Source organism: the organism of the source record quoted next, unplaced genomic scaffold (assembly GCF_019419815.1).
Source record: "Pyrus x bretschneideri cultivar Hongxiangsu unplaced genomic scaffold, Pyrus_bretschneideri_v1 Contig90, whole genome shotgun sequence".
NCBI lineage: Eukaryota > Viridiplantae > Streptophyta > Magnoliopsida > Rosales > Rosaceae > Pyrus > Pyrus x bretschneideri.
Genome location: NW_025999832.1, coordinates 1,042,346 through 1,050,764, shown reverse-complemented (window position 1 = coordinate 1,050,764; position 8,419 = coordinate 1,042,346).

The window sequence follows — 8,419 nt, the reverse complement described above, 5'->3', positions numbered from 1 at the left end:
AAAATATTATTAAGAATAAAAGGAATGAAGCACCTTAAAGTAGAAAATCTCCAAGAACCCTAGCAATAACTGTCTGTCTCCAAAGTTTCTTAAAAGTAAGCATCCCTCAAACTAGAGCTAACTAAAACCTTAAATATCTCCCTCAAAGCCAGCCACACAAACCCTAGGAACCAAGTCTCTTATTTCCACTAGGAAGCTAACTAATAATAAAATATATTAAAACATAAAGTCCTAATTAAACTAGGAGAAACTGCACAGAAACTATCTAGCCACGTTTTAGCCTCAAATCTTCTCCAAATCTGGCCCATAATAGCTTATTTTGAAGATCGGGACGTTCTGAACACATCTCCAAGGTCACGAACCCATTCAAGGTCATCTTGGGCTCCAAAAACGCAATTCAAGCCCAAAACGTCACTATTCTAGCACCGCGCATTGCTCCTTTATTTTATCGCCAGAAAGTAACCGCTTGGTGGAAAAATATGATATTTTGATACGATCAAGCTAAGTGACTCACAAACATCCTTCAGCTGGAATTACTCCAAAATTCATCCATTTGACCATGTTTTGCTCCAGAAGAAGTCGAAAGTCCTATATTAGAAATACAATTCAAAGTATCAAAATTCTTCCAAAATATTAACCAAAGTATACTAAGAATAGGGTAAAATATATAATATGAAATTGACTCATCAATATGTTTGGATGCAACACGTGGGCAGGAGTGCACAAAAGAAGAGTAATGTTATTCATACCATGTTTTTGTACCACATTTTCATACCACTTTAGGTGGGATTTGATGGGGACAACCACATCATTTGAATTAATCAGATTTTTAAATTTAGTTCATTATTTATAATAAACTAATAATTAAGAAAAACTAGTTAATTAAAAAGAAAACTAACCAAAAGGGCTTGAAGACTTTAACTTTTAACCAAAAACCACATTTGAAGTTTATTTAATGGTTAGTACAAAGCCCATTTTTATAGCCAAATAAAATAGCCCAAACAAAATAACATGGTGATTTGTCAAATTTACCCCTAACGCATTTGGTTAACCTAACTTAACTATCTGTTAGATTACTTAGCCGAACCTATAAACTAATTGAATTTTAACTTTTGCAAAATAGTTTCAGAGAGTTCTTCAATTTTTTCCGAATCTGGTTGAGTGGTTTGAGTAATGCTTGCCGACGAATGTTGAGAGCGTATTTCGAAATCATGATCGTTGTTGTTCTTCGTCCCTGTTAAGGGGATTTTTCCGAAATAAACCTTTGATTCATAACAGATTCTCAGTGGTTGCATATTTTGAGGTTCTATCGAATCCTTGTCATCAATATTGTTCGTTGTACTTGAATATTTTCACTGTAGTGATCGTCTTTCATATTTGGTTAGATTTTTGTTTGGAGGTAATCGACATTGTTTTTGCAGTTTTGAATTCGATTATTTTGTTTTTTTTTAATTCATTTTTGCATGTAATATGCTTATCTTTTTATTTGACTTATATATTGTTGTTGATTTGTTTTCAGATTAGAAGATTGATTCTGGTTTGTGAAATTTTCAGTTAGGAGTTTCTTATTTCGAAGAATCTCAGGTAAGTTTTGATTTGTTTTGTTTTTTATTTTTTTTTATATTGTATGTTGTTCATCTTGATTTTGTTTTCATTTTTCAGATATTTATTATGAATTAATTCGTGTTCATTATATTTGATGTTGTTAACATTTTTCAGAAATAGAGTGGATATTTCAGTTTACCTTTCGTTTTTGTGATTGTTTTTTTGTTCACTTTATATGTATATTGTTTAACTAATAGGTGTTCATCACATTTGATGTTTTTAACCTTTTTCAGAAATAGTGTTCTTTTTTTACGAAACTATGGATATTTCAGTTTACTTTTCGTTTTTGTGATTGTTGTGTTTTATAAATAGTGTAGTTTTTGTTCACTTTATATGTATATTGTTTAACTAATAGGTGTTCATCACATTTGATGTTTTTAACATTTTTCAAAAATAATGTTTTTTTTTACGAAACAGTGGATATTTCAATTTACTTTTTGTTTTTGTAATTGTTTTATTTTATAAGTAGTGTTATCTTTGGTATCTTTTTATGCATATTGTTTAACTAATAGGTACTTATTTGTTTTACAAAGATTGGAATTTAGATTTGCAACAGATTAATAAACAGTTGTTGTTGCTTTTACATTTTGTTGTTGTTTATTGTTACGTGCATAAAAGATTGTGTATTGATTTGAATTGTTTTTTTTTTTTTTGTTTTTGTTTAATAGTTATGGAGAATGGTAAACTAACTCGGTTTACATATGGTGGTTTATGTGTTGTTAGTTCTATTTCATCAACTTCTACCTTCAATCAGATTTGCATTGATCTTTGTTCTAGGTTTAAGGGTTTGAGAGTTGGGTGTTTTGAGTTGTGATATGCTTTGAATGAAGATCCTAATTGCGTGTTAGATTGTGATGTCGATGTTCTAAACATGTTGATGGTTCTTGATGTTGTTAGGAAATCCATTCTAGAAATATTGGTTATGGATAAATGTGATGGTTCCATGGTTCAGTTACCTATAGAAAGCACATCTTCTTGTTGTACATCAGACACTATGATTGCTGCTAGTGAAAATGATCATTTAGGGAAGTATGGCTCTCATGGTGTGCACAATTATATGTCATGTGAATGGAATAGTTACATAGAATCTGAGGGGCAAGTCTTTAGGGAAGATTGTGTTGATTTCTGAGGTAAGTTGAAGAAGTTTTATGTTGAATGTGGTTTCGAATTGAAGTATTTGAAGAATGATACCAAACGCATCAATGTGGAGTGTTCTAGGAAGGAATCTGATGGTTGTCTTTGGCGTGTGTATGCATCCAAGTGTGATATTAATGACTTTTTTGTTATTTAGAAGTTACATAATATGCATACATGCAAGGGTATGATTCAAAAGAAGAAAAATAAAGTTGTTGGATGACAATTTGTTGCTTCTCTTATCAAGGATAAGGTTCGGTCAAATTCTCTTATTAAACCGAAAGAGATCATTTCAAACTTAAAACAATTTTATAGATTAGATATTGATTATTCTACTGCATACTTTGACAAATAGATGACAGTTTTTGAGTTAAATGGTGATGATGTTGATGCTTACAAGTTATTGCCTTTGTATGTTGAATTTGTCCGTTCAAGCAATCTTGGATCTGTTGTTGAGCTTGAAGTTGTATCGGAGAGCAATGGATTTCTTCGTTTGTTTATTGCTTATGATGCATGGATAAAAGGTTTCATGTTTTGTCGCCCGAGGTTATTCATTGATGGTACTTTTATCATGAGCAAATACAAGGGAACATTTCTATCTTGCTGTGCAAAAAATGGCAACGATGGTGAGTTATAATTTCAGACTTTTATATTGGATATTTTTTTGTTTCTGTTTTCTTACTGTGCAAAATAAACATATCCAGAACTAGTTGAAGAACAATTTAAGAAACAGTTCAATCAGTCTAATAAATAGGTGATACGTGATTGTATCTGTTTCTTTTTGTTGTGCATTGGTCTTTGATTTTATGTTCAAATAAAGGAAAAAAGTTGCAGAAGTAGTTGACATTTGATAGTGCATTTTCACTTATATTGTGCAGAGATTTTTTAGGTTGCTTATGCTATTATTGATTCAGAAACGATATCAAATTGGAGATAGTTCTTTGCAATATTATCTGGTATTTTGAGGCCTCAATGGAAGGTGATCACATTTATGTTGGATAGACATGATGGTATTTTGAAGAGCATTCGAGAATTCTTTCCCGAGTGTCCACATTCATTTTGTATTGTTCATTTGAAACAGAATATAAGTACTTTATTTCCAAAGGCTGCTAGTGAAGAACTAAAGAAGAAAATGATGAATCTGTTGGCAAATTGTGCGTACGCATGTACTCCATCTAATTTTGATGATTGCATGGCAGAATTCAAGAATAATGGGCAAGGGCATGTGAAGAATTTTTTGTGTGATTTGCCAAAAAAGAACTATTTTATTGCCCATTTTCCTAGTAAGAGATGGGGATCGATCAGCAATGCACTTTCAGAAACTTTTAACGCCATGGTGTCAAATAGTCATTGTATGCCACTTTTGGATCTTCTTGAAGACGTTAGAGTTCGGTTGATGGGTAGTATGGCTGAGAAAAGAATATTTGGTCAGAATATTCATACGATTTTGTGTCCAAAGAAAGAAAATGAGATGAAGTTGATGTTGAAGGAGGGCATGCATTGGAGGATTAGTCGTTCTAATGCTGATGGTTTTGAAGTTAGGACAGAGTGGAATCGGTTTGTTATTTGTCTGGATGATAGGACATGTTCTTGTGTGCAATGGCAGCATAATTGTTTTCCATGTTCTCATGCTTTGCAGGTGTCGCAACATGATAATCGTGATGTTTTTTATTACGTTGATGATTACTGGAAAGCAACATTTTATTAGAAAACATATCAGTTTGTCATGCATCCATTTTCAGATTTGGAAAAACCGAATGTAGATACTATCATAAATGGTGTGAGGCCTCCAATTACAAAGATTCTGTCTAGAAGACCAAAGAAAACTAGGATCAAATCTGCTAGGGAAATTAGTGGGAGTAAGAAGGCTATCACTTGTAGCAAGTGTGGATGTTCAGAACATAACAAGGTTTCATGTAAAGTTGTTATACAAGACGGTTGATTTTTTTTTCTTTTTTGTTTTTAGAGATGGGAGTTTTTGGTGATATGTAATAGATTTTCATTTTGGATATTTTCTATTTTGTTTCAATTGGTGTTTGGGAATATGTAATTGTTGATTTGGAATTATGTTCAAGTAATAAATATGAATTCAATGTTTCAGTATTTCCAGTTTTACGAAACAGTATGTTGAGTTTGATAAACAGTAAATACATATCTAAGTTTATGGTTTTGTGGTTTCAATATCTATTTTGTAGGTTGTTTGTAAGTATATGTGTGTTGCATTTAAAGTTTTAAAGTGAATGCAAGGCCTTTTGTAGGAGGCCAGTATGTTGGTTTTCATTCTTGATCTAGTTAACATTCCATTTTAGGTAAGTGAAAATGAAAAAAAAACCACACTATTTATCAATGTGAACTAGAAAACCACACTTTTTTACTAAAGCAAATTGTACTATTTATCAAACTGAATTAGTTATCAAAGTGAACTAGAAAACCACACCAGAGCAAACTGAACTATTTATCAAAGTGAACTAGAAAACCACATTTTTTTACCAAAACAAACTGAACTAGAAAACCACACTTTTTTTACCAAAGCAAAGTGAACTATTTATCAAAACATATTAAAATTTAGATTAAGTCATGAAACATATATATATATAGAGTTGTGTCAAACATGTTTAACAATGACATTTGTAAATCATAGCAAAAGTTAGCTTGAATCTTAAAAAGTACATCTGCATCAAAATTACATATAATACGTATTTTTTATTGTTGATTCTAATGTCCAATGCTTGTCAATTGTTATGAGATTTTGATGTATGCTTCTTGTTCCCTTGTCCAGCTGAAATCGTGGTTCATCAAATCTATGAGGATATCTTTCCTTGCTTTTATTACTTGATAATCTTTGAAACATCCTTGAACCTTCCGGTTAGTTGAGAGTTGGTCAATGAAGCTCATCATTTATAAGCCGCAATCTAATCTGATTTACAAAGAAATTCAAGTGAATGATTATGAGTATTAAAATGAAATGAAGTGTGTGGTATAGACTATAGAGTAGTTGTTTGATAAACAAACTATTTCTATAGCTATATCAAATTATTCATAGTGTTTCTGAAACTGCAGTAGGCACAAAGTATATATATAACTAAAATGCTTTTAATTTTTTTAATGTACAATGTTGGTTTCTGTTGTGCACAAGTTCTGTCTTCTTTGACTTGGAATTCAAATTCACTTTTTATGGAAATTATTTTCTTCGTTGTGGCTTGAGTTGAATCCATAACATTTTCTTTCTTGTTGATTTCGTGCTTTACCGAGCCAATATTGAACAAAGTGGCCCTGCAAAAATTTATAATGTAATAATAAGATGCTTATTTTCTATAAATATGATAGAGTTTTTGGTTGTGCGTTTTTGCTTACCACTATTGCTGCATTTTTCCAGTAGTAATCAAAGTCCAGATCTTCATCTATTGTGCTTTGTCGAAGAGAATTGTAATGAATCATTTCCGCATTTTTTGTGTCCAAAACTAGAAAACCACACTGATTCTGGATGCATAACAACATGGTCACACTATTTATCAATCAAAATAACTCAAAGTACTTATGAAACTTAACTAAAAATACTGAAGTATTGATGGATTTACATCGAAATAGGGCATTCTATTTCAGAAAATGAACTATGTTTGTACCATACTTGACCAATCCCGAAACTACTAAGCACCGGTCAAGAGCATACCGTCAAGGACCCACAAGACTTTTCCTCCAACCAGGAGGCCAATCACAACACGACACATGTCGGTATCAGAGGCCAATCATAGCGCAACACGTGTCGATATCAGAGGCCAATCACAACCCGACATGTGTCAATGTCAAAACAAAGCTAGAAACTCTCTTCTATAAAAGGGAATCATTCTCCCACAATAATCCCGAATGTCATTTGTACTAAACTATTCATTAGAACTCACTAAAAAAGAGCTTGAACCTATGTATTTGTGTAAACCCTTCACAACTAATGAGAACTCCTCTACTCCGTGGACGTAGCCAATCTGGGTGAACCACGTACATCTTGTGTTATTTGCTTCCCTGTCTCTATTCATTTACATACTTATCCACATTAATGACCAGAGCAATTTAGCGAAGGTCATAAACTTCACACTTTCTATTGTACCAAAGTCCTCGCCGATTTTGTGCATCAACATTTGGTGCCATTTATGGGAATCGCACTTATTCCTACTCTTTCCAGCTTTGTCAAGCTGGTTTCCACCATTCGCACACTTTCTTTCGACCAGGCGCCCCTCTCCAACATGGGGAGTAAAGGGAGCCACAACACGCATAACGACACCCCCCTCGCACTTAGTGCAAAGCAACGAAAGAGGTTTGCTCTTCAAGCTAAAGTCGATGAGCTAGAGGCTCAGAACAACAAAATAGCGATAAAGAATGAGATCCTCTAGGAACAGTATAAGAAGCTCTCCAGGATACTCCATGAAGCTAGGCATACTCAAACACACTAACTCATCGCCCCTGGGGAAGTCAACCACCACCTGGGTGCCCCTCCAAATGGGGGACCACCTGCCTTCAACATGGATATCCCTAATGGGGAGCAAGTTACTCATCAAGGTGTTGATCAACATGAAACCTTTCTCGACCCAGCTGTTTCAACCCGAAGCAGGAGAAGTGGAGGAAGGCACTTTCTTACAGAAGGAGTAGAAGGATCAAAAGCCGTTTATCACGACTGTGAGGACTTCTTGAGGTAACGTCGAGAGAACCCCATCCATATAAGCTCGAAGGTTAATGATCCAAGGGTTTCTGAAAGGTTCGGTCATCTACCATGCCCTAAGCCAATTGCCAATCTAGGGAATGAGCGACATTTCCTAGAGGAATATGAAGGTACGGGGGACTCGGGGGCGTTTCGACAGGCTCACCTTGGAAGTCAGTATGGTGAGTCCAAAGAAAAATCCCATGCCCTTGACTAAGCTTTCCTACTTCCAAGAGGAGATGGAGACTTACGGAAGAAGGATCCAGCAGTACCTGACTCCACTCAGGACCCTCTTGTCCTACAACTCCTTGAGGAAGTAAACAAGTTGAAGGCCGAACGTCAGGCCGAAATACCTGACTGGAACCAACCTAGGCCTGGCCCTCTTACAAGGAGGATCCTCGACACCCCCTCCAAGCAAAGACAAAGCAGAAGCTTGGCTTACAACTCTACACTGGAAGGAAGGACCTGAGTGAACACCTTAACCTCTTTGAGTCCACCATGGCATACCGGATGCACACTGACGAAGAACGATGTCTTCTCTTCCCCTCTACCCTCTCTGGTGGAGCTTTGAATTGGTATTGCCGTCTTCCACCTGAGACAGTAGACTCATTTGAGGAACTGAGGAAACTATTTGTCTCTCAACACATCTTCCAGACAGATCGCTTGCATTCCGTAAATGACTTGTACACTATTCGCCAGAAGCCGGATGAGTCACTACGAAAGTATGCCGGTCGCTTCAGCCATGAGTATTCTCGCTGCGTTGAGGCAGATGACAAGACCGCCCTCAAAGCCTTCACGGCAAGCCTACGTGATTGTTTCTTCAAGTACATAATCAATGCCAACACTTGGAAGACTTACTCGGGGGTGATGGCACAGGCTTACAACCACATCTCCGCCGAAGCAAGGACATACCAAGGGAACCCCCATATGGTTAACCCCTATCAACAAATGGGAAATAGAAGTCAAGTTCTACCGAGTGAGGAGATCTTG